The sequence below is a fragment of the Mesocricetus auratus genome, unplaced genomic scaffold, assembly GCF_017639785.1.
Source record: "Mesocricetus auratus isolate SY011 unplaced genomic scaffold, BCM_Maur_2.0 Super-Scaffold_6723, whole genome shotgun sequence".
In the NCBI taxonomy this organism is placed as follows: Eukaryota; Metazoa; Chordata; class Mammalia; order Rodentia; family Cricetidae; genus Mesocricetus; species Mesocricetus auratus.
Genome location: NW_024429183.1, coordinates 335,001 through 355,977, shown reverse-complemented (window position 1 = coordinate 355,977; position 20,977 = coordinate 335,001). Strand labels below are relative to the sequence as shown.

General features: G+C 64.7%; 9 non-coding genes across 9 annotated transcripts; all 9 read right to left on the bottom strand.

The window, feature by feature from the left end:
- Positions 1 to 637: 637 nt before the first annotated feature.
- On the bottom strand, positions 638 to 756 carry LOC121136650. Its single transcript, XR_005873696.1, has one exon. It is a non-coding gene; the product is annotated as a 5S ribosomal RNA (ribosomal RNA).
- A 2,221-nt stretch (positions 757 to 2,977) lies between these two features.
- Positions 2,978 to 3,096, bottom strand: LOC121136649. The gene has a single exon (XR_005873693.1). It is a non-coding gene; the product is annotated as a 5S ribosomal RNA (ribosomal RNA).
- A 2,251-nt stretch (positions 3,097 to 5,347) lies between these two features.
- On the bottom strand, positions 5,348 to 5,466 carry LOC121136646. The gene has a single exon (XR_005873691.1). It is a non-coding gene; the product is annotated as a 5S ribosomal RNA (ribosomal RNA).
- A 2,245-nt stretch (positions 5,467 to 7,711) lies between these two features.
- Positions 7,712 to 7,830, bottom strand: LOC121136642. The gene has a single exon (XR_005873688.1). It is a non-coding gene; the product is annotated as a 5S ribosomal RNA (ribosomal RNA).
- Positions 7,831 to 10,114: 2,284 nt separating this feature from the next.
- LOC121136641 lies at positions 10,115 to 10,233 on the bottom strand. Its single transcript, XR_005873685.1, has one exon. It is a non-coding gene; the product is annotated as a 5S ribosomal RNA (ribosomal RNA).
- Positions 10,234 to 12,466: 2,233 nt separating this feature from the next.
- Positions 12,467 to 12,585, bottom strand: LOC121136681. Its single transcript, XR_005873738.1, has one exon. It is a non-coding gene; the product is annotated as a 5S ribosomal RNA (ribosomal RNA).
- Positions 12,586 to 14,833: 2,248 nt separating this feature from the next.
- LOC121136679 lies at positions 14,834 to 14,952 on the bottom strand. The gene has a single exon (XR_005873735.1). It is a non-coding gene; the product is annotated as a 5S ribosomal RNA (ribosomal RNA).
- Positions 14,953 to 17,193: 2,241 nt separating this feature from the next.
- On the bottom strand, positions 17,194 to 17,312 carry LOC121136676. The gene has a single exon (XR_005873731.1). It is a non-coding gene; the product is annotated as a 5S ribosomal RNA (ribosomal RNA).
- A 2,242-nt stretch (positions 17,313 to 19,554) lies between these two features.
- LOC121136659 lies at positions 19,555 to 19,673 on the bottom strand. The gene has a single exon (XR_005873704.1). It is a non-coding gene; the product is annotated as a 5S ribosomal RNA (ribosomal RNA).
- Positions 19,674 to 20,977: the final 1,304 nt, after the last annotated feature.

The following is a 20,977-nucleotide window of genomic DNA, read 5'->3' as shown; positions in this document are numbered from 1 at the left end:
TGCGCAGCGCAGCCAGTGGCGCCATCCGTTCCTTCATTGCACACTGCCTCCATTCCTCCATCGCATCCATTGCTCCGTGGGAAGCATCCATTGACCCGGGGAAGAAGGGAGAAGGAAGGGCACGCTGGCCAGCGTGGAAGATGCTCCCGGGTCGATGGGTTCCACGGAACTTGGAACTTGGAACTTGTGTCGTGGCACTGTGCGCGTGGACGGTGGGGGCGGAGGCAGGGCAGGTCTCGGGCCAGAATTATCTTGGGCTATGCAGAGACCGAGACCCAGACCGAGACCGAGACCGAGACCGAGACCGAGAGACAGCGAGAGCAACAGAGAAACACACTCCTCAAGCATGCACGCAGGGGATCAGTGCCCACTCAGGCAGATACACAAGCCTGTAGCATGGGATTCTTAGCTTCGGTGGTGCTGGGATCCCCTCTCGGGTGTTTCCCTCCTCGTGGGTTTCCTGCCTGCCTGAGGGCTCTGGCCGGTGGGTGACCCGCGAACCCTGTCGGGGCGGGGAGGGGTGTGGTGTGGTGTGGTGGGGAAGGGCTGTATCTGGGGTGCGGATGGGGGTGACCCGGGCTGGCCCGCCGGCCTTGAAGGCCCAGAAGTCCCAAAAGGCCAGCCAAACCAGCCAAAAAGCCTACAGCACCCGGTATTCCCAGGCGGTCTCCCATCCAAGTACTAACCAGGCCCGACCCTGCTTAGCTTCCGAGATCAGACGAGATCGGGCGCGTTCAGGGTGGTATGGCCGTAGACGAGGGCGGCCGTCGCCGCGGCGCCCCAAGAGCCTGCTGCTGCGCTCGCCCGCCTGCCACCGAGCCCAGCCCAGCCCAGCCCCGCCCACCACCCACCGCCTCTGAGCCCGGCTCAAACCCCACCCAGGCGCAAAAGCGCGTCCGCACGCCCGCCCGCCTGCCACCTAGTCCCTCCTCAGCCCTCTGCCCCGGCCCGGAGCAGGGGCCCAGGGCCAGGAGTTGCCAGCCTTCCTTTCCCCCGGACCTCCTCTCCCTCCACCCCCGTTGCTCCCTCACCGGGCCCCAGCGGCGCGTGCCCCCGCCAGGTTTGCTGGCCCGCCGTCATCCTGCTCCTCCCTCCCTTTCCCTCGGCCTCGGGTGCCTGGGTCCGGTGTGCACGCGCCTGTGGCTTCCCAAGTGGGCAATGCACGGGTGTCGGCCTGGACGCCTCGGGGACTGCCATGGCGGGGGGCTGGCTTCGGACCCCGACTCGCCCCACCTGGGGCCTGTTGCCAGGGAGCCAGCTTTAGCTCCTTGCCTTCGGGCAGGTCAGAGCCCTCCTCTGAGCTGCAGGCCATTTCTGTCCCCGGTGGAGCGGGCATGGGGGTCGTGGACCCGAGGCGGTGGGCGCCCGCCGGGCTTAGGGCTGCGGGTGGCGGTGGCAATGGCGGTGGCGGTGGCGTTGGCGGTGGCGGTGGGAGGAGGGCTTCGAGGGAGGCCCTGAACGGGCTGCGGGATGCGCTTTGCCGCATTCTCCTCCGGGAGCGTCTGCCACCTGCTTCCAGCGGGGGTGCCCAGGTAGGCGCAGGCAAAAGGCGGCCGGATCGCTTGCGTCATCCACACAGACAGGGTAGACGCTGTCCTGCCCGTGCTCTCTCTCCTGCCCGTGGCTGGACCGCTCGGGTGCTCTGCTCGATCATCTCTCACCATCGGGACACCCTTTGGGAGCTGTGGACTCCTGCAAATCCTCCTCCTCCACCTCCTCCTGCTCCTCCTCTCCCTCAACCTCCTCCTCCTCCTGGTCCTCCTCGTCCTCCTCCTCCTCCTGGTCCTCCTCCTGGGCATCCCACCATTCCTACACCTGGTCCTTTTCTGGTCCTCCTCGTGCACATCCTCTTCCTAGTTCACGAACTCACGTCCTTCTCCTAGTCCTCCCCCTCTCCCCAGGACATTCCCCCTCATCTTGGAGAATCCATGAAGACCTGATGGCTGGAAGCAGGATAGGGGGAGTGTGTGTGTGTGTGTGTGTGTGTGTGTGTGAGAGAGAGAGAGAGAGAGAGAGAGACAGAGAGACAGAGAGACAGAGAGAGACAGAGAGAGAGACAGAGAGACAGAGAGAGACAGAGAGAGAGACAGAGGACAGAGAGAGAGACAGAGAGAGAGACAGAGAGAGAGAGAGACAGAATGTGCATGTGTGGGCACGCGGGCACGGGTGCGTTTGTGTCCGTGTGAGTGTGCCTGCGTGCGCGGGAGTGTGGATGTGCGTTGTGTCCTGTCTGTGTGGCCAGGATGGATGCATATCTTGATTCTCTCTTTGGAACTCGAATGCCGGCTCCGGGCTCCCAGTTCTGCCCCCACCCCCACCCCAGCACACCCCCACCTCCATGCGCAGCGCAGCCAGTGGCGCCATCCGTTCCTTCATTGCACACTGCCTCCATTCCTCCATCGCATCCATTGCTCCGTGGGAAGCATCCATTGACCCGGGGAAGAAGGGAGAAGGAAGGGCACGCTGGCCAGCGTGGAAGATGCTCCCGGGTCGATGGGTTCCACGGAACTTGGAACTTGGAACTTGTGTCGTGGCACTGTGCGCGTGGACGGTGGGGGCGGAGGCAGGGCAGGTCTCGGGCCAGAATTATCTTGGGCTATGCAGAGACCGAGACCCAGACCGAGACCGAGACCGAGACCGAGACCGAGAGACAGCGAGAGCAACAGAGAAACACACTCCTCAAGCATGCACGCAGGGGATCAGTGCCCACTCAGGCAGATACACAAGCCTGTAGCATGGGATTCTTAGCTTCGGTGGTGCTGGGATCCCCTCTCGGGTGTTTCCCCTCCTCGTGGGTTTCCTGCCTGCCTGAGGGCTCTGGCCGGTGGGTGACCCGCGAACCCTGTCGGGGCGGGGAGGGGTGTGGTGTGGTGTGGTGGGGAAGGGCTGTATCTGGGGTGCGGATGGGGGTGACCCGGGCTGGCCCGCCGGCCTTGAAGGCCCAGAAGTCCCAAAAGGCCAGCCAAACCAGCCAAAAAGCCTACAGCACCCGGTATTCCCAGGCGGTCTCCCATCCAAGTACTAACCAGGCCCGACCCTGCTTAGCTTCCGAGATCAGACGAGATCGGGCGCGTTCAGGGTGGTATGGCCGTAGACGAGGGCGGCCGTCGCCGCGGCGCCCCAAGAGCCTGCTGCTGCGCTCGCCCGCCTGCCACCGAGCCCAGCCCAGCCCCGCCCACCACCCACCGCCTCTGAGCCCGGCTCAAACCCCACCCAGGCGCAAAAGCGCGTCCGCACGCCCGCCCGCCTGCCACCTAGTCCCTCCTCAGCCCTCTGCCCCGGCCCGGAGCAGGGGCCCAGGGCCAGGAGTTGCCAGCCTTCCTTTCCCCCGGACCTCCTCTCCCTCCACCCCCGTTGCTCCCTCACCGGGCCCCAGCGGCGCGTGCCCCCGCCAGGTTTGCTGGCCCCCCGTCATCCTGCTCCTCCCTCCCTTTCCCTCGGCCTCGGGTGCCTGGGTCCGGTGTGCACGCGCCTGTGGCTTCCCAAGTGGGCAATGCACGGGTGTCGGCCTGGACGCCTCGGGGACTGCCATGGCGGGGGGCTGGCTTCGGACCCCGACTCGCCCCACCTGGGGCCTGTTGCCAGGGAGCCAGCTTTAGCTCCTTGCCTTCGGGCAGGTCAGAGCCCTCCTCTGAGCTGCAGGCCATTTCTGTCCCCGGTGGAGCGGGCATGGGGGTCGTGGACCCGAGGCGGTGGGCGCCCTCCGGGCTTAGGGCTGCGGGTGGCGGTGGCAATGGCGGTGGCGGTAGCGTTGGCGGTGGCGGTGGGAGGAGGGCTTCGAGGGAGGCCCTGAACGGGCTGCGGGATGCGCTTTGCCGCATTCTCCTCCGGGAGCGTCTGCCACCTGCTTCCAGCGGGGGTGCCCAGGTAGGCGCAGGCAAAAGGCGGCCGGATCGCTTGCGTCATCCACACAGACAGGGTAGACGCTGTCCTGCCCGTGCTCTCTCTCCTGCCCGTGGCTGGACCGCTCGGGTGCTCTGCTCGATCATCTCTCACCATCGGGACACCCTTTGGGAGCTGTGGACTCCTGCAAATCCTCCTCCTCCACCTCCTCCTGCTCCTCCTCTCCCTCAACTTCCTCCTCCTCCTGGTCCTCCTCGTCCTCCTCCTCCTCCTGGTCCTCCTCGTCCTCCTCCTCCTCCTGGTCCTCCTCCTGGGCATCCCACCATTCCTACACCTGGTCCTTTTCTGGTCCTCCTCGTGCACATCCTCTTCCTAGTTCACGAACTCACGTCCTTCTCCTAGTCCTCCCCCTCTCCCCAGGACATTCCCCCTCATCTTGGAGAATCCATGAAGACCTGATGGCTGGAAGCAGGATAGGGGGAGTGTGTGTGTGTGTGTGTGTGTGTGTGTGTGTGAGAGAGAGAGAGAGAGAGAGAGAGACAGAGAGACAGAGAGACAGAGAGAGACAGAGAGAGAGACAGAGAGACAGAGAGAGACAGGGAGAGAGACAGAGGACAGAGAGAGAGACAGAGAGAGAGACAGAGAGAGAGAGAGACAGAATGTGCATGTGTGGGCACGCGGGCACGGGTGCGTTTGTGTCCGTGTGAGTGTGCCTGCGTGCGCGGGAGTGTGGATGTGCGTTGTGTCCTGTCTGTGTGGCCAGGATGGATGCATATCTTGATTCTCTCTTTGGAACTCGAATGCCGGCTCCGGGCTCCCAGTTCTGCCCCCACCCCCACCCCAGCACACCCCCACCTCCATGCGCAGCGCAGCCAGTGGCGCCATCCGTTCCTTCATTGCACACTGCCTCCATTCCTCCATCGCATCCATTGCTCCGTGGGAAGCATCCATTGACCCGGGGAAGAAGGGAGAAGGAAGGGCACGCTGGCCAGCGTGGAAGATGCTCCCGGGTCGATGGGTTCCACGGAACTTGGAACTTGGAACTTGTGTCGTGGCACTGTGCGCGTGGACGGTGGGGGCGGAGGCAGGGCAGGTCTCGGGCCAGAATTATCTTGGGCTATGCAGAGACCGAGACCCAGACCGAGACCGAGACCGAGACCGAGACCGAGACCGAGAGACAGCGAGAGAAACAGAGAAACACACTCCTCAAGCATGCACGCAGGGGATCAGTGCCCACTCAGGCAGATACACAAGCCTGTAGCATGGGATTCTTAGCTTCGGTGGTGCTGGGATCCCCTCTCGGGTGTTTCCCCTCCTCGTGGGTTTCCTGCCTGCCTGAGGGCTCTGGCCGGTGGGTGACCCATGAACCCTGTCGGGGCGGGGAGGGGTGTGGTGTGGTGTGGTGGGGAAGGGCTGTATCTGGGGTGCGGATGGGGGTGACCCGGGCTGGCCCGCCGGCCTTGAAGGCCCAGAAGTCCCAAAAGGCCAGCCAAACCAGCCAAAAAGCCTACAGCACCCGGTATTCCCAGGCGGTCTCCCATCCAAGTACTAACCAGGCCCGACCCTGCTTAGCTTCCGAGATCAGACGAGATCGGGCGCGTTCAGGGTGGTATGGCCGTAGACGAGGGCGGCCGTCGCCGCGGCGCCCCAAGAGCCTGCTGCTGCGCTCGCCCGCCTGCCACCGAGCCCAGCCCAGCCCCGCCCACCACCCACCGCCTCTGAGCCCGGCTCAAACCCCACCCAGGCGCAAAAGCGCGTCCGCACGCCCGCCCGCCTGCCACCTAGTCCCTCCTCAGCCCTCTGCCCCGGCCCGGAGCAGGGGCCCAGGGCCAGGAGTTGCCAGCCTTCCTTTCCCCCGGACCTCCTCTCCCTCCACCCCCGTTGCTCCCTCACCGGGCCCCAGCGGCGCGTGCCCCCGCCAGGTTTGCTGGCCCCCCGTCATCCTGCTCCTCCCTCCCTTTCCCTCGGCCTCGGGTGCCTGGGTCCGGTGTGCACGCGCCTGTGGCTTCCCAAGTGGGCAATGCACGGGTGTCGGCCTGGACGCCTCGGGGACTGCCATGGCGGGGGGCTGGCTTCGGACCCCGACTCGCCCCACCTGGGGCCTGTTGCCAGGGAGCCAGCTTTAGCTCCTTGCCTTCGGGCAGGTCAGAGCCCTCCTCTGAGCTGCAGGCCATTTCTGTCCCCGGTGGAGCGGGCATGGGGGTCGTGGACCCGAGGCGGTGGGCGCCCTCCGGGCTTAGGGCTGCGGGTGGCGGTGGCAATGGCGGTGGCGGTAGCGTTGGCGGTGGCGGTGGGAGGAGGGCTTCGAGGGAGGCCCTGAACGGGCTGCGGGATGCGCTTTGCCGCATTCTCCTCCGGGAGCGTCTGCCACCTGCTTCCAGCGGGGGTGCCCAGGTAGGCGCAGGCAAAAGGCGGCCGGATCGCTTGCGTCATCCACACAGACAGGGTAGACGCTGTCCTGCCCGTGCTCTCTCTCCTGCCCGTGGCTGGACCGCTCGGGTGCTCTGCTCGATCATCTCTCACCATCGGGACACCCTTTGGGAGCTGTGGACTCCTGCAAATCCTCCTCCTCCACCTCCTCCTGCTCCTCCTCTCCCTCAACTTCCTCCTCCTCCTGGTCCTCCTCGTCCTCCTCCTCCTCCTGGTCCTCCTCGTCCTCCTCCTCCTCCTGGTCCTCCTCCTGGGCATCCCACCATTCCTACACCTGGTCCTTTTCTGGTCCTCCTCGTGCACATCCTCTTCCTAGTTCACGAACTCACGTCCTTCTTCCTAGTCCTCCCCTCTCCCCAGGACATTCCCCCTCATCTTGGAGAATCCATGAAGACCTGATGGCTGGAAGCAGGATAGGGGGAGTGTGTGTGTGTGTGTGTGTGTGTGTGTGTGTAGAGAGAGAGAGAGAGAGAGAGAGAGACAGAGAGACAGAGAGACAGAGAGAGACAGAGAGAGAGACAGAGAGACAGAGAGAGACAGGGAGAGAGACAGAGGACAGAGAGAGAGACAGAGAGAGAGACAGAGAGAGAGAGAGACAGAATGTGCATGTGTGGGCACGCGGGCACGGGTGCGTTTGTGTCCGTGTGAGTGTGCCTGCGTGCGCGGGAGTGTGGATGTGCGTTGTGTCCTGTCTGTGTGGCCAGGATGGATGCATATCTTGATTCTCTCTTTGGAACTCGAATGCCGGCTCCGGGCTCCCAGTTCTGCCCCCACCCCCACCCCAGCACACCCCCACCTCCATGCGCAGCGCAGCCAGTGGCGCCATCCGTTCCTTCATTGCACACTGCCTCCATTCCTCCATCGCATCCATTGCTCCGTGGGAAGCATCCATTGACCCGGGGAAGAAGGGAGAAGGAAGGGCACGCTGGCCAGCGTGGAAGATGCTCCCGGGTCGATGGGTTCCACGGAACTTGGAACTTGGAACTTGTGTCGTGGCACTGTGCGCGTGGACGGTGGGGGCGGAGGCAGGGCAGGTCTCGGGCCAGAATTATCTTGGGCTATGCAGAGACCGAGACCCAGACCGAGACCGAGACCGAGACCGAGACCGAGAGAGACAGCGAGAGCAACAGAGAAACACACTCCTCAAGCATGCACGCAGGGGATCAGTGCCCACTCAGGCAGATACACAAGCCTGTAGCATGGGATTCTTAGCTTCGGTGGTGCTGGGATCCCCTCTCGGGTGTTTCCTCCTCGTGGGTTTCCTGCCTGCCTGAGGGCTCTGGCCGGTGGGTGACCCATGAACCCTGTCGGGGCGGGGAGGGGTGTGGTGTGGTGTGGTGGGGAAGGGCTGTATCTGGGGTGCGGATGGGGTGACCTGGGCTGGCCCGCCGGCCTTGAAGGCCCAGAAGTCCCAAAAGGCCAGCCAAACCAGCCAAAAAGCCTACAGCACCCGGTATTCCCAGGCGGTCTCCCATCCAAGTACTAACCAGGCCCGACCCTGCTTAGCTTCCGAGATCAGACGAGATCGGGCGCGTTCAGGGTGGTATGGCCGTAGACGAGGGCGGCCGTCGCCGCGGCGCCCCAAGAGCCTGCTGCTGCGCTCGCCCGCCTGCCACCGAGCCCAGCCCAGCCCAGCCCCGCCCACCACCCACCGCCTCTGAGCCCGGCTCAAACCCCACCCAGGCGCAAAAGCGCGTCCGCACGCCCGCCCGCCTGCCACCTAGTCCCTCCTCAGCCCTCTGCCCCGGCCCGGAGCAGGGGCCCAGGGCCAGGAGTTGCCAGCCTTCCTTTCCCCCGGACCTCCTCTCCCTCCACCCCCGTTGCTCCCTCACCGGGCCCCAGCGGCGCGTGCCCCCGCCAGGTTTGCTGGCCCCCGTCATCCTGCTCCTCCCTCCCTTTCCCTCGGCCTCGGGTGCCTGGGTCCGGTGTGCACGCGCCTGTGGCTTCCCAAGTGGGCAATGCACGGGTGTCGGCCTGGACGCCTCGGGACTGCCATGGCGGGGGCTGGCTTCGGACCCCGACTCGCCCCACCTGGGGCCTGCTGCCAGGGAGCCAGCTTTAGCTCCTTGCCTTCGGGCAGGTCAGAGCCCTCCTCTGAGCTGCAGGCCATTTCTGTCCCCGCGTGGAGCGGGCATGGGGGTCGTGGACCTGAGGCGGTGGGCGCCCTCCGGGCTTAGGGCTGCGGGTGGCGGTGGCAATGGCGGTGGCGGTAGCGTTGGCGGTGGCGGTGGGAGGAGGGCTTCGAGGGAGGCCCTGAACGGGCTGCGGGATGCGCTTTGCCGCATTCTCCTCCGGGAGCGTCTGCCACCTGCTTCCAGCGGGGGTGCCCAGGTAGGCGCAGGCAAAAGGCGGCCGGATCGCTTGCGTCATCCACACAGACAGGGTAGACGCTGTCCTGCCCGTGCTCTCTCTCCTGCCCGTGGCTGGACCGCCTGGGTGCTCTGCTCGATCATCTCTCACCATCGGGACACCCTTTGGGAGCTGTGGACTCCTGTAAACTCCTCCTCCTCCACCTCCTCCTGCTCCTCCCTCTCCCTCAACTTCCTCCTCCTGGTCCTCCCCGTCCCCTCCTCCTCCTCCTGGTCCTCCTCGTCCTCCCCTCCCTCCTCCTGGTCCCCTCCTCCTGGGCATCCCACCCATTCCTACACCTGGTCCTTTTCTGGTCCTCCCTCGTGGCACATCCTCTTCCTAGTTCACGAACTCACGTCCTTCTCCTAGTCCTCCCCCTCTCCCCAGGACATTCCCCCTCATCTTGGAGAATCCATGAAGACCTGATGGCTGGAAGCAGGATAGGGAGTGTGTGTGCTGTGTGTGTGTGTGTGTGTCGTGTGCAGAGAGACGAGTAGAGAGAGAGAGACAGAGAGACAGAGAGAGACAGTTAGAGAGATCAGAGAGAGACGCACAGAGACGACTGTAGACGTAGACACGGGAGTAGAGACACGTTACGCGCACAGAGATGCAGACAGTGTGAGAGACAGAGAGAGAGAGAGACAGAACGTGCACGTGTGGGCACGCGGGCATCGGGCGTGCCACAGTGTCCAGGTGAGTGTGCCTGCGTGCGCGGGAGTGCGGATGTGCCGCTGTGTCCTGTCTGTGTGGCCAGGATGGATGCATATCTTGATTCTCTCTTTTGGAACTCGAATGCCGGTTCCTGGGCTCCGGGGCAGTTTCTGCCCCCACCCCCACCCCAGCACACCCCCACCTCCATGCAGCAGCGGCTGCCAAGTGGCGCCATCCGTTCCTCCATTGCACACTGCCCCCATTCCTCCATCAGCATCCATTGCCCCGGAAGCATCCATTGACCCGGGGAAGAACGGAGAAGGAAGGGCACGCACAAGCCGGCGAAGATGCTCCCTGGGTCGATGGGTTCCACGGAACTTGGAACTTGGAATCCGTTGTGTCGTGGCACTGTAAGCGCGTGGACGGTGGGGGTGGAGGCAGGGCAGACGCCCGGGCCAGAATTATTCTTGGGCTATGCAGAGACCGAGACCCAGACCGAGACCGAGACCGAGACCGAGACCGAGTAGACACAGCGAGAGCAACAGAGAAACACACTCCTCAAGCATGCACGCAGGGGATCAGTGCCCACTCAGGCAGATACGGGCCTGTAGCATGGGATTCTTAGCTTCGGTGGTCCTGGGATCCCCACTCCGGGTGTTTCCTCCCCGTGGGTTTCCTGCCCGCCTGAGGGCTCTGGCCGGTGGGTGACCCGTGAACCCTGTCGGGGCGGGAGGGGTGTGGTGTGGTTTGGTGGGGAAGGGCTGTATCTGGGGTGCGGATGGGGTGACCTGGCTGGCCCGCCGGCCTTGAAGTCCCAGAAGTCCCGCCAAACCAGCCAAAAAGCCTACAGCACCCGGTATTCCCAGGCGGTCTCCCATCCAAGTACTAACCAGGCCCGACCCTGCTTAGCTTCCGAGATCAGACGAGATCGGGCGCGTTCAGGGTGGTATGGCCGTAGACGAGGGCGGCTGCTGCCGCGGCGCCCCAAGAGCCCGCTGCTGCGCTCGCCCGCCTGCCACCGAGCCCAGCCCAGCCCAGCCCCGCCCACCACCCACCGCCTCTGAGCCCGGCTCAAACCCCACCCAGGCGCAAAAGCGCGTCCGCACGCCCGCCCGCCTGCCACCTAGTCCCTCCTCAGCCCTCTGCCCTGGCCCGGAGCAGGGGCCCAGGGCCAGGAGTTGCCAGCCTTCCTTTCCCCCGGACCTCCTCTCCTCCACCCCCGTTGCTCCTCTCACCGGGCCCCAGCAGGCGCGTGCCCCCGCCAGGTTTGCTGGCCCCCCGTCATCCTGCTCCTCCCTCCCTTTCCCTCGGCCTCGGGTGCCTGGGTCCGGTGTGCACGCGCCTGTGGCTTCCCAAGTGGGCAATGCACGGGTGTCGGCCTGGACGCCTCGGGAATGCCATGGCGGGGGCTGGCTTCGGACCCCGACTCGCCCCACCTGGGGCCTGTTGCCAGGGAGCCAGCTTTAGCTCCTTGCTCCGGGCAGGTCAGAGCCCTCCTCTGAGCTGCAGGCCATTTCTGTCCCCGGTGGAGCGGGCATTGTGGTCGTGACCCGAGGCGGTGGGCGCCCGCCGGGCTTAGGCTGCGGGTGGCGTGGCGGCAATGGTGGTGGCGGCGTGGCTGGCGGTGGCGGTGGCGGTGGCGGTGGGAGGAGGGGCTTCGAGGGAGGCCCTGAACGGGCGTGCGTGCATGGGCTTTGCAGCATTCTGCTCCGGGAGCGTCTGCCACCTGCTTCCAGCGGGGTGCCCAGGTAGGGCAGGCAAGAGGCTCGGATCGCTTGGCGTCATCCACACAGACAGGGTAGACGCTTTCCTGCCCGTGCTCTCTCTCCTGCCCGTGGCTGGACCTGCTCGGGTGCTCTGGTCGATCATCTCTCACCATCGGGACACCCTTTGGGAGCTGTGGTCTCCTGCAAATCCTCCTCCTCCACCTCCTCCTGCTCCTCCTCTCCCCACTTCAACTCCTCCTCTCTCCCTCCTCCGGTCCTCCTCCGTCCTCCTCCCTCCTCCTCGGTCCTCCTCCTGGGCATCCCACCATTCCTACACCTGGTCCTTTTCTGGTCCTCCTCGTGCACATCCTCTTCCTAGTTCACGAACTCACGTCCTTCTCCTAGTCCTCCCCCTCTCAGGACTTTCCCCTCATCTTGAGAATCCATGAAGACCTGATGGCTGGAAGCAGGATAGGAGTGTGTGTGTGTGTGTGTGTGTGTGTGTGAGAGCGAGAGAGAGAGAGGAGCGACAGAGAGACAGAGACGACAGAGACGGAGAGACAGAGAGAGAGACAGAGAGACAGAGAGAGACAGGGAGAGAGACAGAGGACAGAGAGAGAGAGCAGAGAGAGAGAGACAGAGAGAGAGAGACAGAATGTGCATGTGTGGGCACGCGGGCACGGGGTGCGTTTGTGTCCATGTGAGTGTGCCTGCGTGCGCGGGAGTGTGGATGTGCGTTGTGTCCTGTCTGTGTGGCCAGGATGGATGCATATCTTGATTCTCTCTTTGGAACTCGAATGCCGGCCTGGCTCCCAGTTCTGCCCCCACCCCACCCCAGCACACCCCCCCACCTCCATGCGCAGCGCAGCCAGTGGCGCCATCCGTTCCTTCATTGCACACTGCCTCCATTCCTCCATCGCATCCATTGCTCCGTGGGAAGCATCCATTGACCCGGGAAGAAGGGAGAAGGAAGGGCACGCTGGCCAGCGTGGAAGATGCTCCCTGGGTCGATGGGTTCCACGGAACTTGGAACTTGGAACTTGTGTCGTGGCACTGTGCGCGTGGACGGTGGGGGCGGAGGCAGGGCAGGTCTCGGGCCAGAATTATCTTGGGCTATGCAGAGACCGAGACCCAGACCGAGACCGAGACCGAGACCGAGAGACAGCGAGAGCAACAGAGAAACACACTCCTCAAGCATGCACGCAGGGGATCAGTGCCCACTCAGGCAGATACACAAGCCTGTAGCATGGGATTCTTAGCTTCGGTGGTGCTGGGATCCCCTCTCGGGTGTTTCCCTCCTCGTGGGTTTCCTGCCTGCCTGAGGGCTCTGGCCGGTGGGTGACCCGTGAACCCTGTCGGGGCGGGGAGGGGTGTGGTGTGGTGTGGTGGGGAAGGGCTGTATCTGGGGTGCGGATGGGGGTGACCCGGGCTGGCCCGCCGGCCTTGAAGGCCCAGAAGTCCCAAAAGGCCAGCCAAACCAGCCAAAAAGCCTACAGCACCCGGTATTCCCAGGCGGTCTCCCATCCAAGTACTAACCAGGCCCGACCCTGCTTAGCTTCCGAGATCAGACGAGATCGGGCGCGTTCAGGGTGGTATGGCCGTAGACGAGGGCGGCCGCCGCCGCGGCGCCCCAAGAGCCTGCTGCTGCGCTCGCCCGCCTGCCACCGAGCCCAGCCCAGCCCCGCCCACCACCCACCGCCTCTGAGCCCGGCTCAAACCCCACCCAGGCGCAAAAGCGCGTCCGCACGCCCGCCCGCCTGCCACCTAGTCCCTCCTCAGCCCTCTGCCCCGGCCCGGAGCAGGGGCCCAGGGCCAGGAGTTGCCAGCCTTCCTTTCCCCCGGACCTCCTCTCCCTCCACCCCCGTTGCTCCCTCACCGGGCCCCAGCGGCGCGTGCCCCCGCCAGGTTTGCTGGCCCCCCGTCATCCTGCTCCTCCCTCCCTTTCCCTCGGCCTCGGGTGCCTGGGTCCGGTGTGCACGCGCCTGTGGCTTCCCAAGTGGGCAATGCACGGGTGTCGGCCTGGACGCCTCGGGGACTGCCATGGCGGGGGGCTGGCTTCGGACCCCGACTCGCCCCACCTGGGGCCTGTTGCCAGGGAGCCAGCTTTAGCTCCTTGCCTTCGGGCAGGTCAGAGCCCTCCTCTGAGCTGCAGGCCATTTCTGTCCCCGGTGGAGCGGGCATGGGGGTCGTGGACCCGAGGCGGTGGGCGCCCTCCGGGCTTAGGGGCTGCGGGTGGCGGTGGCAATGGCGGTGGCGGTAGCGTTGGCGGTGGCGGTGGGAGGAGGGCTTCGAGGGAGGCCCTGAACGGGCTGCGGGATGCGCTTTGCCGCATTCTCCTCCGGGAGCGTCTGCCACCTGCTTCCAGCGGGGGTGCCCAGGTAGGCGCAGGCAAAAGGCGGCCGGATCGCTTGCGTCATCCACACAGACAGGGTAGACGCTGTCCTGCCCGTGCTCTCTCTCCTGCCCGTGGCTGGACCGCTCGGGTGCTCTGCTCGATCATCTCTCACCATCGGGACACCCTTTGGGAGCTGTGGACTCCTGCAAATCCTCCTCCTCCACCTCCTCCTGCTCCTCCTCTCCCTCAACTTCCTCCTCCTCCTGGTCCTCCTCGTCCTCCTCCTCCTCCTGGTCCTCCTCGTCCTCCTCCTCCTCCTGGTCCTCCTCCTGGGCATCCCACCATTCCTACACCTGGTCCTTTTCTGGTCCTCCTCGTGCACATCCTCTTCCTAGTTCACGAACTCACGTCCTTCTCCTAGTCCTCCCCCTCTCCCCAGGACATTCCCCCTCATCTTGGAGAATCCATGAAGACCTGATGGCTGGAAGCAGGATAGGGGGAGTGTGTGTGTGTGTGTGTGTGTGTGTGTGTGTGAGAGAGAGAGAGAGAGAGAGAGACAGAGAGACAGAGAGACAGAGAGAGACAGAGAGAGAGACAGAGAGACAGAGAGAGACAGGGAGAGAGACAGAGGACAGAGAGAGAGACAGAGAGAGAGACAGAGAGAGAGAGAGACAGAATGTGCATGTGTGGGCACGCGGGCACGGGTGCGTTTGTGTCCGTGTGAGTGTGCCTGCGTGCGCGGGAGTGTGGATGTGCGTTGTGTCCTGTCTGTGTGGCCAGGATGGATGCATATCTTGATTCTCTCTTTGGAACTCGAATGCCGGCTCCGGGCTCCCAGTTCTGCCCCCACCCCCACCCCAGCACACCCCCACCTCCATGCGCAGCGCAGCCAGTGGCGCCATCCGTTCCTTCATTGCACACTGCCTCCATTCCTCCATCGCATCCATTGCTCCGTGGGAAGCATCCATTGACCCGGGGAAGAAGGGAGAAGGAAGGGCACGCTGGCCAGCGTGGAAGATGCTCCTGGGTCGATGGGTTCCACGGAACTTGGAACTTGGAACTTGTGTCGTGGCACTGTGCGCGTGGACGGTGGGGGCGGAGGCAGGGCAGGTCTCGGGCCAGAATTATCTTGGGCTATGCAGAGACCGAGACCCAGACCGAGACCGAGACCGAGACCGAGACCGAGACCGAGAGACAGCGAGAGAAACAGAGAAACACACTCCTCAAGCATGCACGCAGGGGATCAGTGCCCACTCAGGCAGATACACAAGCCTGTAGCATGGGATTCTTAGCTTCGGTGGTGCTGGGATCCCCTCTCGGGTGTTTCCCCTCCTCGTGGGTTTCCTGCCTGCCTGAGGGCTCTGGCCGGTGGGTGACCCGCGAACCCTGTCGGGGCGGGGAGGGGTGTGGTGTGGTGTGGTGGGGAAGGGCTGTATCTGGGGTGCGGATGGGGTGACCTGGCTGGCCCGCCGGCCTTGAAGGCCCAGAAGTCCCAAAAGGCCAGCCAAACCAGCCAAAAAGCCTACAGCACCCGGTATTCCCAGGCGGTCTCCCATCCAAGTACTAACCAGGCCCGACCCTGCTTAGCTTCCGAGATCAGACGAGATCGGGCGCGTTCAGGGTGGTATGGCCGTAGACGAGGGCGGCCGTCGCCGCGGCGCCCCAAGAGCCTGCTGCTGCGCTCGCCCGCCTGCCACCGAGCCCAGCCCAGCCCCGCCCACCACCCACCGCCTCTGAGCCCGGCTCAAACCCCACCCAGGCGCAAAAGCGCGTCCGCACGCCCGCCCGCCTGCCACCTAGTCCCTCCTCAGCCCTCTGCCCCGGCCCGGAGCAGGGGCCCAGGGCCAGGAGTTGCCAGCCTTCCTTTCCCCCGGACCTCCTCTCCCTCCACCCCCGTTGCTCCCTCACCGGGCCCCAGCGGCGCGTGCCCCCGCCAGGTTTGCTGGCCCCCCGTCATCCTGCTCCTCCCTCCCTTTCCCTCGGCCTCGGGTGCCTGGGTCCGGTGTGCACGCGCCTGTGGCTTCCCAAGTGGGCAATGCACGGGTGTCGGCCTGGACGCCTCGGGGACTGCCATGGCGGGGGGCTGGCTTCGGACCCCGACTCGCCCCACCTGGGGCCTGTTGCCAGGGAGCCAGCTTTAGCTCCTTGCCTTCGGGCAGGTCAGAGCCCTCCTCTGAGCTGCAGGCCATTTCTGTCCCCGGTGGAGCGGGCATGGGGGTCGTGGACCCGAGGCGGTGGGCGCCCTCCGGGCTTAGGGCTGCGGGTGGCGGTGGCAATGGCGGTGGCGGTAGCGTTGGCGGTGGCGGTGGGAGGAGGGCTTCGAGGGAGGCCCTGAACGGGCTGCGGGATGCGCTTTGCCGCATTCTCCTCCGGGAGCGTCTGCCACCTGCTTCCAGCGGGGGTGCCCAGGTAGGCGCAGGCAAAAGGCGGCCGGATCGCTTGCGTCATCCACACAGACAGGGTAGACGCTGTCCTGCCCGTGCTCTCTCTCCTGCCCGTGGCTGGACCGCTCGGGTGCTCTGCTCGATCATCTCTCACCATCGGGACACCCTTTGGGAGCTGTGGACTCCTGCAAATCCTCCTCCTCCACCTCCTCCTGCTCCTCCTCTCCCTCAACTTCCTCCTCCTCCTGGTCCTCCTCGTCCTCCTCCTCCTCCTGGTCCTCCTCGTCCTCCTCCTCCTCCTGGTCCTCCTCCTGGGCATCCCACCATTCCTACACCTGGTCCTTTTCTGGTCCTCCTCGTGCACATCCTCTTCCTAGTTCACGAACTCACGTCCTTCTCCTAGTCCTCCCCCTCTCCCCAGGACATTCCCCCTCATCTTGGAGAATCCATGAAGACCTGATGGCTGGAAGCAGGATAGGGGGAGTGTGTGTGTGTGTGTGTGTGTGTGTGTGTGAGAGAGAGAGAGAGAGAGAGAGAGACAGAGAGACAGAGAGACAGAGAGAGACAGAGAGAGAGACAGAGAGACAGAGAGAGACAGGGAGAGAGACAGAGGACAGAGAGAGAGACAGAGAGAGAGACAGAGAGAGAGAGAGACAGAATGTGCATGTGTGGGCACGCGGGCACGGGTGCGTTTGTGTCCGTGTGAGTGTGCCTGCGTGCGCGGGAGTGTGGATGTGCGTTGTGTCCTGTCTGTGTGGCCAGGATGGATGCATATCTTGATTCTCTCTTTGGAACTCGAATGCCGGCTCCGGGCTCCCAGTTCTGCCCCCACCCCCACCCCAGCACACCCCCACCTCCATGCGCAGCGCAGCCAGTGGCGCCATCCGTTCCTTCATTGCACACTGCCTCCATTCCTCCATCGCATCCATTGCTCCGTGGGAAGCATCCATTGACCCGGGGAAGAAGGGAGAAGGAAGGGCACGCTGGCCAGCGTGGAAGATGCTCCCGGGTCGATGGGTTCCACGGAACTTGGAACTTGGAACTTGTGTCGTGGCACTGTGCGCGTGGACGGTGGGGGCGGAGGCAGGGCAGGTCTCGGGCCAGAATTATCTTGGGCTATGCAGAGACCGAGACCCAGACCGAGACCGAGACCGAGACCGAGACCGAGAGACAGCGAGAGCAACAGAGAAACACACTCCTCAAGCATGCACGCAGGGGATCAGTGCCCACTCAGGCAGATACACAAGCCTGTAGCATGGGATTCTTAGCTTCGGTGGTGCTGGGATCCCCTCTCGGGTGTTTCCCTCCTCGTGGGTTTCCTGCCTGCCTGAGGGCTCTGGCCGGTGGGTGACCCGCGAACCCTGTCGGGGCGGGGAGGGGTGTGGTGTGGTGTGGTGGGGAAGGGCTGTATCTGGGGTGCGGATGGGGGTGACCTGGCTGGCCCGCCGGCCTTGAAGGCCCAGAAGTCCCAAAAGGCCAGCCAAACCAGCCAAAAAGCCTACAGCACCCGGTATTCCCAGGCGGTCTCCCATCCAAGTACTAACCAGGCCCGACCCTGCTTAGCTTCCGAGATCAGACGAGATCGGGCGCGTTCAGGGTGGTATGGCCGTAGACGAGGGCGGCCGTCGCCGCGGCGCCCCAAGAGCCTGCTGCTGCGCTCGCCCGCCTGCCACCGAGCCCAGCCCAGCCCCGCCCACCACCCACCGCCTCTGAGCCCGGCTCAAACCCCACCCAGGCGCAAAAGCGCGTCCGCACGCCCGCCCGCCTGCCACCTAGTCCCTCCTCAGCCCTCTGCCCCGGCCCGGAGCAGGGGCCCAGGGCCAGGAGTTGCCAGCCTTCCTTTCCCCCGGACCTCCTCTCCCTCCACCCCCGTTGCTCCCTCACCGGGCCCCAGCGGCGCGTGCCCCCGCCAGGTTTGCTGGCCCCCCGTCATCCTGCTCCTCCCTCCCTTTCCCTCGGCCTCGGGTGCCTGGGTCCGGTGTGCACGCGCCTGTGGCTTCCCAAGTGGGCAATGCACGGGTGTCGGCCTGGACGCCTCGGGGACTGCCATGGCGGGGGGCTGGCTTCGGACCCCGACTCGCCCCACCTGGGGCCTGTTGCCAGGGAGCCAGCTTTAGCTCCTTGCCTTCGGGCAGGTCAGAGCCCTCCTCTGAGCTGCAGGCCATTTCTGTCCCCGGTGGAGCGGGCATGGGGGTCGTGGACCCGAGGCGGTGGGCGCCCTCCGGGCTTAGGGCTGCGGGTGGCGGTGGCAATGGCGGTGGCGGTAGCGTTGGCGGTGGCGGTGGGAGGAGGGCTTCGAGGGAGGCCCTGAACGGGCTGCGGGATGCGCTTTGCCGCATTCTCCTCCGGGAGCGTCTGCCACCTGCTTCCAGCGGGGGTGCCCAGGTAGGCGCAGGCAAAAGGCGGCCGGATCGCTTGCGTCATCCACACAGACAGGGTAGACGCTGTCCTGCCCGTGCTCTCTCTCCTGCCCGTGGCTGGACCGCTCGGGTGCTCTGCTCGATCATCTCTCACCATCGGGACACCCTTTGGGAGCTGTGGACTCCTGCAAATCCTCCTCCTCCACCTCCTCCTGCTCCTCCTCTCCCTCAACTTCCTCCTCCTCCTGGTCCTCCTCGTCCTCCTCCTCCTCCTGGTCCTCCTCGTCCTCCTCCTCCTCCTGGTCCTCCTCCTGGGCATCCCACCATTCCTACACCTGGTCCTTTTCTGGTCCTCCTCGTGCACATCCTCTTCCTAGTTCACGAACTCACGTCCTTCTCCTAGTCCTCCCCCTCTCCCCAGGACATTCCCCCTCATCTTGGAGAATCCATGAAGACCTGATGGCTGGAAGCAGGATAGGGGGAGTGTGTGTGTGTGTGTGTGTGTGTGTGTGTGTGAGAGAGAGAGAGAGAGAGAGAGACAGAGAGACAGAGAGACAGAGAGAGACAGAGAGAGAGACAGAGAGACAGAGAGAGACAGGGAGAGAGACAGAGGACAGAGAGAGAGACAGAGAGAGAGACAGAGAGAGAGAGAGACAGAATGTGCATGTGTGGGCACGCGGGCACGGGTGCGTTTGTGTCCGTGTGAGTGTGCCTGCGTGCGCGGGAGTGTGGATGTGCGTTGTGTCCTGTCTGTGTGGCCAGGATGGATGCATATCTTGATTCTCTCTTTGGAACTCGAATGCCGGCTCCGGGCTCCCAGTTCTGCCCCCACCCCCACCCCAGCACACCCCCACCTCCATGCGCAGCGCAGCCAGTGGCGCCATCCGTTCCTTCATTGCACACTGCCTCCATTCCTCCATCGCATCCATTGCTCCGTGGGAAGCATCCATTGACCCGGGGAAGAACGGAGAAGGAAGGGCACGCTGGCCAGCGTGGAAGATGCTCCCGGGTCGATGGGTTCCACGGAACTTGGAACTTGGAACTTGTGTCGTGGCACTGTGCGCGTGGACGGTGGGGGCGGAGGCAGGGCAGGTCTCGGGCCAGAATTATCTTGGGCTATGCAGAGACCGAGACCCAGACCGAGACCGAGACCGAGACCGAGACCGAGAGACAGCGAGAGCAACAGAGAAACACACTCCTCAAGCATGCACGCAGGGGATCAGTGCCCACTCAGGCAGATACACAAGCCTGTAGCATGGGATTCTTAGCTTCGGTGGTGCTGGGATCCCCTCTCGGGTGTTTCCCCTCCTCGTGGGTTTCCTGCCTGCCTGAGGGCTCTGGCCGGTGGGTGACCCGCGAACCCTGTCGGGGCGGGGAGGGGTGTGGTGTGGTGTGGTGGGGAAGGGCTGTATCTGGGGTGCGGATGGGGTGACCTGGGCTGGCCCGCCGGCCTTGAAGGCCCAGAAGTCCCAAAAGGCCAGCCAAACCAGCCAAAAAGCCTACAGCACCCGGTATTCCCAGGCGGTCTCCCATCCAAGTACTAACCAGGCCCGACCCTGCTTAGCTTCCGAGATCAGACGAGATCGGGCGCGTTCAGGGTGGTATGGCCGTAGACGAGGGCGGCCGTCGCCGCGGCGCCCCAAGAGCCTGCTCGCTGCGCTCGCCCGCCTGCCACCGAGCCCAGCCCAGCCCAGCCCCGCCCACCACCCACCGCCTCTGAGCCCGGCTCAAACCCCACCCAGGCGCAAAAGCGCGTCCGCACGCCCGCCCGCCTGCCACCTAGTCCCTCCTCAGCCCTCTGCCCCGGCCCGGAGCAGGGGCCCAGGGCCAGGAGTTGCCAGCCTTCCTTTCCCCCGGACCTCCTCTCCCTCCACCCCCGTTGCTCCCTCACCGGGCCCCAGCGGCGCGTGCCCCCGCCAGGTTTGCTGGCCCCCCGTCATCCTGCTCCTCCCTCCCTTTCCCTCGGCCTCGGGTGCCTGGGTCCGGTGTGCACGCGCCTGTGGCTTCCCAAGTGGGCAATGCACGGGTGTCGGCCTGGACGCCTCGGGGAATGCCATGGCGGGGGGCTGGCTTCGGACCCCGACTCGCCCCACCTGGGGCCTGTTGCCAGGGAGCCAGCTTTAGCTCCTTGCCTTCGGGCAGGTCAGAGCCCTCCTCTGAGCTGCAGGCCATTTCTGTCCCCGGTGGAGCGGGCATTGTGGTCGTGGACCCGAGGCGGTGGGCGCCCGCCGGGCTTAGGGCTGCGGGTGGCGGTGGCAATGGTGGTGGCGGTGGCGTTGGCGGTGGCGGTGGCGGTGGCGGTGGGAGGAGGGCTTCAAGGGAGGCCCTGAACGGGCAGCGGCATGGGCTTTGCAGCATTCTGCTCCGGGAGCGTCTGCCACCTGCTTCCAGCGGGGGTGCCCAGGTAGGCGCAGGCAAAAGGCGGCCGGATCGCTTGGGTCATTCACACAGACAGGGTAGACGCTTTCCTGCCCGTGCTCTCTCTCCTGCCCGTGGCTGGACCGCTCGGGTGCTCTGGTCGATCATCTCTCACCATCGGGACACCCTTTGGGAGCTGTGGTCTCCTGCAAATCCTCCTCCTCCACCTCCTCCTGTTCCTCCTCTCCCTCAACCTCCTCCTCCTCCTGGTCCTCCTCGTCCTCCTCCTCCTCCTGGTCCTCCTCCTGGGCATCCCACCATTCCTACACCTGGTCCTTTTCTGGTCCTCGTCTTGCACATCCTCTTCCTAGTTCACGAACTCACGTCCTTTTCCTAGTCCTCCCCCTCTCCCCAGGACATTCCCCCTCATCTTGGAGAATCCATGAAGACCTGATGGCTGGAAGCAGGATAGGGGGAGTGTGTGTGTGTGTGTGTGTGTGTGAGAGAGAGAGAGAGAGAGAGAGAGAGAGAGAGAGAGAGAGAGAGAGAGAGAGACAGAGA